At 35.5% G+C, this 12,327-nt stretch overlaps 1 protein-coding gene across 1 annotated transcript in view; it reads left to right on the forward strand.

Moving 5' to 3' along the window:
* LOC110454566 (titin-like) overlaps positions 1 to 12,327 on the forward strand; it is a 158,651-nt gene that overhangs the window by 107,560 nt on the left and 38,764 nt on the right. The window lies entirely within an intron of this gene.

Here is a 12,327-nt window from a genome sequence, read left to right on the forward strand (position 1 = left end):
CTTCAAATCTGAGTTTTGTATTAACAATACATTAAGCTTATCAGGTTTTGGAAAGCTGTACCTTTTGTCTGATGTTGAATTTATCCATAAGTGCTTACTCTGGGTGCTGTACATTCATGGTAACACTGCATGCTTGTCTAACAAGTACTCGTATCTGAGTGTAAAAAAAAGGGAAAAAAAGAGGCAAATATACTCTGTAACTCAATATTTCTAAGGTTTAGATTCAGGAGAACACTGGCTATTATGAACATGATACAATATATACCTGTTCGTGTAAATAAAAACATCTTTCAAAAAGTATTCATATCGATGGACATAGAACTCTATTATTTTGTAAAATAATCAGAATTCCTGTATTCTCTTTTTGCAAAGGTTTTTATAAAGACTGAGTTTCTTTAAGAAGATTTCAGGTGTCAGATTTCCCTCCTACAGATTTGTATCTCTTTTCTGCATAACAATTTCATTGTCTTCATTGTGACTTTAAATTAAAGTTGCCAGAAAATTCCAGTAAATTTTGCTGGCCAAACGTTTTCTTATGTACTTTTGGCTAACAGCTGAGGACATAGGATTCATTGAAATAGTGTTTAACTTGAAAGTGGGAACAACAGGTGGAGGAAAATGTTATATTCTAGTGTTACATTCCGTAACAGAATAACAAACGTTTAAAAGTAGGAACAGCTTTCGACCTCTGACCTCGTAAACAGTCATAGGGACATGCAGCCCGATATCAACCCTAAGGTACGACAACTTAATAGCTCATCAGGAGCTGGCTGCAGAGGAGCTGGTTAGCTTGGAAATATAAATCTCATATCTATAAAAGTTCTGAAAATTCATCAAAAGCCTGATTTATCTGGAGTAATTCTTGAAAATGTTGTTAATTTTCACAAGAAATGTATTCATTTTTCATTTTTCTTTTATTTGGAAAGATGTTGTATGCAAATTAAGAAACAAAATTAGAATATTTTGTTATGTGAAGCCTATAGGATGACAATACTTTTGATTGAGGTGGCCACAGGTAAGTTTAATGTGAGGACAAGTAGTGGAAATGAGGTGTTTTAAGCCTAAATGTATTTTGTCACAGAGTGTCTTAGAGAACAGTCATTCTGTTCTGGGACAGCTGTGCTTGTGGATGTTTTTATGAGAACTGCCAAGGTTTGACAAATCTCAGACTGAGGTAAGAACTTTGTGGTCAATATGCTCCATTTTAAAGTTGTTCAGTTATATTGAGATACTCAGGGCTCTTCTACCTTCTATGTGATGGTTGTGTGAAATAAGGGCTTATGTAAATTAGTTGAATACATTTTTCTTGTAGTAGTTCTTCGAAAAAAATAATTGGCGAAGGTGAGCAATTAATGGTGATCCAATGATGAAATTGAAGACCTCAAGTCTAAACTTATTTTCTGTGTTGTTATACATGGACTTTTGCGAAAAGGCAAATCAATACAGGCCAATATGACCTCTTGTAATGAAACTCTGACTCACAACAAGTAAAGCTATATCCTACATTCTACAGATGTATGAACATATACTTCAGAATCATGTACAGTTGAACCTAGACAATCCAGACACTTATGTTACCAGTGAGGTGGCATCATTGTAAGAAGGCAAAATTATTGGAACAGTTTTGTACAGGAGAAGTCTCATTTGTCCCTAAAAACACTAGCTAAGTAGTGGGACAATGAGATTAACAGTAGCTGGATTAACGATACTTGATTATATGATTTCCAAACTACTTTTTATTGGTCTATGTCTTGGAATTTGACCACTATACACCATAGGCATAATCCTGATAATAAAATGAATTCACGAAATAGTTACTGACCAAGTGATCAATCTGGTATTGACAACCTGTTGACAGGTATTGACGTCTTTATCAGTAAGTGGAGTGTAATCATTCTAGTTACAGGCAATACATGTCATAATCGTCCAATACGTTGATGAATCTCAGACAAAAATTGTCAATATTATTTTTATCTCATTTAAGTAATTATTGTATGTTTTTTTGTACTTCATCAATTTTGTGAAATTGACACTGTATAAAATTGTCAATTACCACGAAATGGTAAAACAATAATACTTAATATACGTCTGATTACGTAGAGCTATATCTGACCAGCTATGATAACAGTTGAAACAGGAAAGAGAATAGTATGCTTCCACTGGGGATCGAACCTGCAATCCCTAGGTTCCTAGTCAGACGTTCTACCACTGAGCTTAAGAGAAATTCCCTCTAGCTCGAAGCTGGAAGGCGACATTAATCCTATGTACAATTAAAAATCTGCCTCACAGTAAAAGGTCCATATCGGACAAGACAGATAGATCAGTTAACTGGTATCTGGTCTTTGAAGGAGACAAATTTGGCAAAGTATCTTGAAAATGCAGATGATACTAAATAGGACTTTTCTAAGGAGTCAACTCTTGATAGGTAACAGACTTATCCCCGAATCATCCAGACTGATGTATTGGTCAGTCAAGCCAAGAGTGACCAATGGATATAAAATCGTCTATGGACTAATGTCCTTGTTAGTATAGTAATGATGGGATATATTTTATGTGACTGGTCACTGGCCCCAGGGCATTGTAGACACATACCGCACAGGTGTTACAGCTCATGATCATCCTACGGCCAGTGGTCAAGTTATTCCTAACGTAGCCTTTGGTCAGTCACGGTCAAGTCATCTTACAGGTATTGCACACTTTTGTTTATCATATATATATATTTATCATAATTTGTACTAATTTGGAATTGTTTTGACTAATCAGTTTCAGAGTAATTTATTCACTAATATTGCTAACCACTTGTTAACCTGTTTTTTCAGATGTTTATACCCATTGTTTACCTGTTTTTTTCAGGTGTTTACTCACTGTTTACCTGTTGGTTATATCATGACTAAAGGTTTCCTATTTCCTATGAACTTGGAGTTTGTAAAACAAAATTTGTAAAACAAAATGTATACCCAACTAGAGGGTAACACAACACCATTGATGTAATTGTCCCGTTTGGAAACAGTAATACATACTTCATTTCTTAAGGGACACATACAGATTTCTAGAGGTGACTTTAAACTAATTTTTGCGTGGGAAAAAGGTCCCCAAGCTTGTGACAGTGATACTTATATCTGTAGTTTCCTCATCAACAGATACAGATGAGGTCCTGACCTCTCCGTTACAGTAGAGATCTTTCACCTGTAATGTCCAGCAATAATTGGTCAGCTTGTTTCCTGTCAAAGGGTCAATTTTCAACAGATGACATCCATTAAGAGTAGATCAAAGCTTTAAACTGTTGTTCGACCATATCAAAAAATGTGGAACCTCCACTGGGCCATGTATCTGTATTATAGTAGTCACAGGAACTTTTGATCTTTTTTCCCCCAACTTTTTTGGGAAAATCTGTACTTATTGAAATTGTATAATATGTTATCTTTGCTACACAGGATTATATCAGTGATGCTGCCCATGGATATAAATAAGATATTTTTACAAATACAGACTAAATTTGTATCATTTGATGAAAATCAAAGGGAAACAGTGTTCTTCAAGCGTATACAATCGGTCATCCTTATTTTTTTCACTTGATTGCTAAAATTGGTATATTTAAATTCCCTGGGGTGTACATCCATAAAATACAGTGAAATTGGTCTAACTACGGCTATGAACTGAATGAAAACAATACCAATTTTACATGTGCTGAGCTTATTCCATTGTGAAGGTTATGATCTGGGTATTTCTTGATGAGTAGGTATATCCCTTAAGGTCAAACATCTGTCTGGATCATTTGCACCTGAACCTCAGGTACGTCCCACGAGAAGGTGTAATTACAACGTTGTTGACACCTTAGTTTCGACTATATAGCCAGAGGTAGACTTACGCCCCATATTTACGTCCACGCTATCACCTGGAATCTCACCGTTCAGACCTACACCTAGAGCTGTTTTCAGACCTACACCCAGAGCTGTTTTCAGGTCATGGTCCAGCACCCAAACTCACCCTAAGGTGGCTGCATTAGTGATAAGTGCTGACAATATCTGGAAATGATCACCAAAGCCCTGTAATGTAAAAATCAAATCTCTGTATAAATATATATGATTCTTCATTGAGGAAGGGGGGGGGGGGAAGTATATTTCTAGTCTAGTGATATTCACTTGTTTACCTGTGGGAAAAAATGATAAAAAAATATTCTGAGATAGATCAATTTTATTTCATGGGATCCTTCAAGTCCTTTTTTTCCCTACTGGAATTGGCTGTTAGCTGATTGATTGCAAATTAGAGCTTTGAAGAGAACTGATTTAATGAAATTAAGGACCATCAGTCTTTTGAACAAATTATTTTGTAACATGTTGGTGGTTCCTAACTTGTAAAAGAATCTCACTTTTGATTTGTTTCATATAACAAGGGAGATGATCAGTGATCAGATTTCACTGAGCCATTGTTTTAATCCGATTCAGACTTAAACTTCTGTTGAGGCAATTTACCTTTCTTTCCTGGTACACATCAGGTACACGGCTCCAGATGTGATATAGGAAATTGATTCTCTGCCCTCTTTGAGATGATAAAGTTTTCCAGAGGTCTGAAGTATGACCAGTATTAGCTTAGGGTCAAGCTTGACCCATATGTTATTGGCTCATGTTATTGTTGGTGAACTAGACAATTTAGTAAGAGAATTAGGAACTGTTTGCATTTATTTTATGTCGGGTCCTCATGGTATAGCCTGGTTCAGTAGTTAGCCATAAACTGTCCGTGACTCCATTGTATAAAGCAATGTGCATTGTCAGCAAAACAATTTGTTACCTAAAAATTAAAAACATAAAAGTCATGTCTTAAACTTAATGTAATGTTGTTTTTCCTCATCAAAGGATTTTTCTGAAATCCAATCACATGCAGTTTTAGTAAATGAAAACGATTCTTTTATAACTTTTTGGAACAGAAAGGTTTATTAAATTTGTCATGAAGCTGATCAGGTTTTAAATGGCTAAGACCAAGACGAAGAGGTGAGAAAAATAAACAAATCTCTCAACTTCCCAGACTGGAACGCTCACCTGGTCCGGTCGCCATGGTAACTGATTGCGTGTTCAGCGGCTAGGTATTTGTTTTGCCCAAAGGTTATTTACTAAAGAACTCAAAAGGTACAATTGTTGGTAATTTGATATACATATAGTTGGGTCACTGCAAGTTGTTTGTAGGCTAGATATTTCACCTGGCGAGAATGTCCAGAAATCGGAGGGACAAAATAAAATCATGTCGGTGTTTCGTTGGCTGTCAAATTCTTCCTTATGATGGTGTATCTGGTGTCCTGCCGTATTTGGAATTCATACTTTAGATTGTGATTTCATTTATCACAGCATACAAATTTTGGTCAATGACATTATCAGTTCAGCATTACAGATAAAGATGTCCGTTGTCAGGATTTTAAGGAGAGTTATCTGCCCCATTAAACTCCCTGTGGGTTGCCAGGATGATGACTCCCCATCAAAACCGACACAAATTTGTTTTGGATTTAAAACCAGAACCAGAAGATGTGTTGTGAAACATTATAAACGAGATTGATGTAGGTTTATACTTTCAAACTGTTACCTTAGGATGTGACTTTGATAAATCAATGTTAATTACAAGTTTTTTCACTGCTCATCAGCTCAGATGGCAGAGATCAAGAAACTTAACTCTATGTAGAAAGACATTTTGATAAATGTCAAATTTGTCTTGCTAGTAACAGATGCTATATTAGCCCTGCACCTTGTGAATATTAACAGTTTAAATTGATGATACTGGAACTGGATACATTTTGCATCTGGTGAAAAATGGTTGGATTTGAGGAATGGAATTTTAATATTACCATTTACTCCATAGTTATTCAAAAAGATGATGGAACAATGCAGTCAAATTAATTTGCAAAATTGCTCTCTTATTAAAAAAAATATTATTTTAAAACATTTTTTGAAAATGAAATGTCCAGATAATTGATTTAAAGTTATTGTTGGTGGTAACAAGGGGATGAATTTGGTCTGTGGTAGTTACTCTACTTGTTCTATCATCATTAACATAAGATCTGTGTGTGGGAATGCTGGAACACTAAAACAATAACAACCACACACATAAACCAGCCATAAATAAATTCAAGATTTGTTGACATAATCAATTCATTTAAAGATCATTTATTTATAATCATAATTGAAATCTAAATAGCAGGAAAGTACATTAAAGTTCTCGGATGAACTCTTATATATATCTGTCCAGATTCATGCAAATTTTGTTTTTAAAATATGAGAAATGTGTGTCGAAGAAATCATTAGAGCGTAGAAGAGACACATTAGTTGACATTTTGTGTGAAAAGTTTCTGGTTTTTCGACACGTTTTGTAGACGTTTGTCAGATTCCTCGGAATCATCAGGTGTAAAAAAGGTCAAAGGGGAGGTGGATCGGAGGCTGAAGTGTATAGATGGGTTAGGGACGGTTAAAGATGCTATAAAGATTACTGTTAGGAGGACATGAGCACCTTTTTTTAAAGATTTGTTTTCCTATTCTTGAGAACATAATATTTATGTGGCCCCCTGTTTAGAAAAATCCTGGATCTACAATTGAATGTCTGAAAAGCATAGGAAGACATAAAAAAATTGGTGTTCGAAATATATATTACATCTTCTATAAATCAAACTGTATACATGATCATGTATTACCAATATACTTTCTGAAACGGTCAAAAACCTTATACAACATATAACAGAACACTGTAATATACAAAAAAAAAAAACCACAAAAAGTCTAAAGGACTTTTAAAATTTCATTACTGATCTTTGTCAAACAATATTAATACTTTCAGCATTGCATTTTTGGAACCATCAATGACAAGCAGGCCTTTTAAACATTGATGACAAATTAACACACATATTAAACCTTGATGTATGCTCCAACCCTACCTCCAATCGGTAAAGTGTACATATACAATACAATATCGTTAAAACTTGCGAAAAATAGTAAAAATAAAAAAATAAAACTTGCAAAGTGAGCACACACGTAAATGTTTATAGGTATAAAGATCAAAGGTTAGATTCGTGACCCCGGACTTGATGGAAAGTCGATAAATTCCTACTCAGGTGGCTTGTTTGTACTCTGGGTATCAATCGTTATTGGTTCAGGGAATGTAAAAGCATTCTCTGGTGATATTTCATGTCTGGTGTCTGGAGCACAACTACCCACGTTTACCTGCCACCCTGCAACAATAGATCTCCAGGTTTGGTAGTTGATTTAAGGTGATTTGAGAACTCGGTGTGTGCAATTCACTATCCAGGAGTAATATATATATATATATATCCTGTATAGGTATGTCATATATTTAATGTACAGGTACGTCCATATTCCCCGTCAAGTGTGCCTGGATCTGGCAATATATATCCCGACCGACTGATAAGGTATATACTTATTGAGTTTATTTATTGGGAAACTTTTACCGTAACAGACACACCCTTGCTAAGAGAAAGGTATGTACCTTTGTTTCATATTCAATATCTTCTGTTTAGTATTTGAAATATCCAGTGTACCTGACCGAACTTTTCAAATGTTTATTAACAGATTTTGAATTGAGATTGTTTCTTTGATACCGTTGTTTGGCCATGGAAGTCTAGTGTAATATATGGTCTTACCGGGTAATTTGTATGATGTCATTTTGAAATAAGATTATGGAATGTTCAATATTTACCTGTGAAGTTACCTGTTGAAAGGAATAAGAACCTGTTCAAAGAAATACAATGTTACTCATTATTCAGTATCCATTCTTCTGCAGCAAAAGTAAATAGATACATACAAAACATATATTGTATTTAATAACCATAATTTTGCTTCATAAAAAAATTCAAAGATTTGGTTCATTGAATACATAGAAAATGTACAGGGACAAAACTAGACGATTGAAAACAATTTACGCTAATCGATACTGGAAGTAGAATGGTATACAACCGTATCCAATGTTCACGGCCGCTACAGTATATGTCTAATAGAACGGGTAAATATTTCATAAGGGAAATTTTTACGTTGGGAGGGCTCACAAAACCGTTTTATTATACTATATTATATAGGTCTGAGGATGGCTGTGTGAACCTGGTATATATTTACATTGTGCTTACCTGTATGACTTCCATGTACCAGTAATATATAACGAGATATACCCGAACAATAAACGGAGCCGACCTGTACTTGGTCTGTGTATGTATCTAAGACTCCATATATATTAGTGCTGAATGTACAAATTTGTTTTATGCGGAATGAATTTATACTTCGAGGAATGAATGCAAGTTGAATAATAGGTTGATTTACAAAGACAGCGAATGATAATTTTATCGACGGTGTAATTCTCTTTGTGCAAGGATCTGTTTTAAACATTTCTCAGGAGAGGAATTCTGCTATAACAAACAATGGTGAAATAGACGTTTTATGGTAACTCATATATCACCTGGAATATACACAGACAGGTATTTTCAGGTAAGAAAGGTGGGATATATTGAGATTGGTAACAATTGACCACATGATATATGAAATAGGTTATTAAATATCCCACACAAGGGTCTGATATTTTATGACACTGTTTTGGTATTAGTGTTATTGATCAAGCTGGCATTTTTCTGTGGAAATTGACGCTGATTTTAATTATTGTCCTATGTGACCTGATAAGGACATTCATAAAATATGCTTATGACAAATATTATCATAAAACTGACAATGGCTGTTGTTAATTAAGTTTACAACATTTGTATTTGACCAAATGATATTAGTGTAAGGACACGTCCTTCATGAAACAAAATACTGTGAACATTTTTCTAGTAAACATTGTTTCTTGTCAACAAGTGCATGTAGTTTGCTTGATGTTAAGTTTCTTCTGTCAACCGCGGTAGAACAACGCAACTTTAACTAGGGATTGTTCATCAGCTTGGTACCCATACTATAAGGATCTACAGGATAATTTGAAAAATACTTCCAGTCATTCACTGTGAGAATGCCAAAATTTGATACTCACACATTCTCATTTGCAGACAAGCCCTCTAGTGTTACATCGAAAGCAACATTTTACTCAAGAATTTCATGTATAAACTATACTTTTTCATCTTTAATGTTGTTCATCGGCTTGGTGCTTACTTACACTGTAAGGATCTACAGAATAATCTGAAAAATAATGCCAGTCGTAAATATAATGACAGAATTTGTTACTCCCATCTTTTACATCTTATTCAAGACTTTCATGTATAATTTCCTTTTACAACCAGTAATATTTCTTTTCTGAATATACACAGTTGTCCTTGTAAATCCCGACAAGACGTGTAGGAAATCAATGAGTAAAGTTGCTACTCTCTGTCGTTTCGATAGTTCGAACGTCCATCTCATATTTGTAATGTGGCTGCAGCATTTTCTGTTCTTATTTGCATATTGTATTTATAGCTTCAAGTTGTCAGTTATTTTAGGATTTGTTGATTTTGGAATAGAAGGCCAACAAGAACATGGCAGGAATTCTGTATTGTGTGCGAATTGTTAGGGAATTGGATTTACAAATATGTCTCAAGGATTGTGGGTAAAAAGGATGGTAGTGACCACAATTGATGAGAAGTTAGACACTGTTGATGGTAGTGACCACAATTGATGAGAAGTTAGACACCATTGATGGTAGTGACCACAGTTGATGAGATGTTAGACACCATTGATGGTACTGACAACAATTGATGAGAAGTTAGCCACCATTGATGGTAGTGACCACAGTTGATGAGATGTTAGACACCATTGATGGTACTGACCACAATTGATGAGAAGTTAGACTCCATTGATGGTAGTGACCACGATTTATGAGAAGTTAGACACCATTTATGGTAGCGACCACAATTGATGAGAAGTTAGACTCCATTGATGGTAGTGACCATAATTGATGAGAAGTTAGACTCCATTGATGGTAGTGACCATAATTGATGAGAAGTTAGACTCCATTGATGGTAGTGACCACAGTTGATGAGAAGTTAGACACCATTGATGGTAGCGACCACAATTGATGAGAAGTTAGACACCATTGATGGTATTGACCACAATTGATGAGAAGTTAGACACCATTGATGGTAGTGACCACGATTGATGAGAAGTTAGACACCATTGATGGTAGTGACCACAGTTGATGAGAAGTTAGACACCATTGATGTTAGTGACCACGTAACAGTTTAGTCACTCAATAATAACCTTAAGTTTGAAAGTTTTTGTGAAAAATTGTTTACCGTTTATTCTGTATACACATAGAGTAGCTTGTGTTTACTCAGAATTGTGTATGTAAACATTATATGGGTGGTCCTCCCGATGTATGTGTTGGTGGTATCAAATATTGGAATATATGGTAAATGTTCATGGATTTTTATTACTACAAACAAAATAATTTCTTCATCAATTAATTGATTTGTATGCCCTTGCATTTTATCAGTGGGAGAGGAAGGGGTGGGGGTGGGGGGGGCATATAGTGTTACCCAAATGCCCCATTATGATTCAATGTTGTGACTTTAATTCTGAACAGATTTTTATCAAAGTTTATACATAGGTAAAGTATGAGAATACCTTGTATAAGTTAGTATTTTAAGGTTGAATTCACTGTTACAAATACTGTTGATAGAAAGTTGTCAAACAATGGCACTAATTTTACAGGGCCAAAGGGGCATTCATTTCTGACAGATGTTCTCTAGTGTTAATTAGAATCCAAATGATTCTATATTCATTCCTCTGCAATGGACAAAGGGTTAAAACACATCTAAAAATGACAGGTGAAAATGTGAAAAAAGCCCTCTTGCATCAGAGTCAAATAATGAATTATACGACAAGGAAATATTTCAGGCCCCATGGGCCTCTTTTAAAAGACATAAGGATCAAACAATGTCTAAATATGGCAGGCGAAAAGTTCAGGCCCAAAGGACCTCTTACCAAGGACCTTTGGGTCAAACAATATCTATGGTAGAACTCTGCTGATATATTCATGTCTCGGTTGCTAAATGAATGAATTGTCAAGCAGAGCTTCTGATGAACTAATTGTTCAAGTAATGAAGATATCATTATAGAACATTTTATAACATGACTGTTTTGGGGGAAAAAAGGAAATGTTAGAGCTCTTTACTACATCTTCACACTATGAAACAAGGAAGTGACATGTATGCTGCATGCAATCTGAATTTATTCCCAGTAAAGGTATTCCCTAACCTTGCTTTTTCTTCTTCTGCCCCCTGCCCACCGCCCCCATTTAATCCTGACATGCTCCTGTCCCCCTCTACCTTCACTTCCTATCCCTGACACTTCCTATCCTATCCCCCCCCCCCCCCCTCCTTTGTGCTTTACCTTACCTGCTGCTAGTCTATTTCCCTTACTCCTGCCTTCTCCTCCCCCAGTCCCCTTGCCCAGGTGCCCTCTTCCGTCCATTCAAGTTTCCTTGCCTTGGCTTGCCTCACCATAGCTCCTGCTCCTATGTTACCCCTAACATTCCTGTTAGCCCTTCTATCCCCAGCTCTTTATATTCTGGTCTCTTACTTTCTACCTTCTACCGCACTCCCTTGCCCGTCTGCTCACCAGTTCTCTTTCCCCGCCCTTGTCACACTGTGTCCATGAAAACCAATTGGAAGGGAATTCCTTAAAAATGATAAAATGTAGATTTAAAAAATATGAGTTTGATGTACAGATCTATTTAGAAAGCACATTTATGTTCTTTTTCATTAAATGTTTCAAAATGGCCACCATTAGAGCTATATAGGTTGCTCGGTCCTGTGTACCGGATCTCCATTTATATTTTATAGTCGTTAGGTTTTATGGCCCTTCGTGCTTACCTTATGGACTTGTACACAAAACTAGATCCTACAAATAAGATGCCATGCTATACTAACAGATCACATTCATGGAAAATTATCATGAATAATTTAAGCAAATCTTACCTACAGCTCAAATACACCTAGGAGTATACCACTTTACCCATTATATACCAAAGGGGGGTCTATAAGTCCTTGAAATTGGGTCATATTTGTTAATCGAAGGAGGGGATTTACAAGTTTAACTTATGTTTTAAAAGATATTTCCTACTAAAACTCTCTATAAAACTTGTTTAACAGAAGATAGAATTAATATTAACATGGGTTATATTATAACAAATGAACTACGGTATCAAGAAGTCAAAAAGTAGGTCAAAAACCAATGCTGCAATCTAGCGGGGAGTCTGAGAGAGATTAATGTACAGTTTATTTACTCAGAGTAGGGTATTTACCTGAATTTTTTATTTTAACATCATACAGATGATGGCATTCTCTGGCCATTAAGTGACCATTCAATGTGTTTATATCTAATG

Source organism: Mizuhopecten yessoensis, unplaced genomic scaffold (genome assembly GCF_002113885.1).
Source record: "Mizuhopecten yessoensis strain PY_sf001 unplaced genomic scaffold, ASM211388v2 scaffold7907, whole genome shotgun sequence".
Lineage (NCBI taxonomy): Eukaryota > Metazoa > Mollusca > Bivalvia > Pectinida > Pectinidae > Mizuhopecten > Mizuhopecten yessoensis.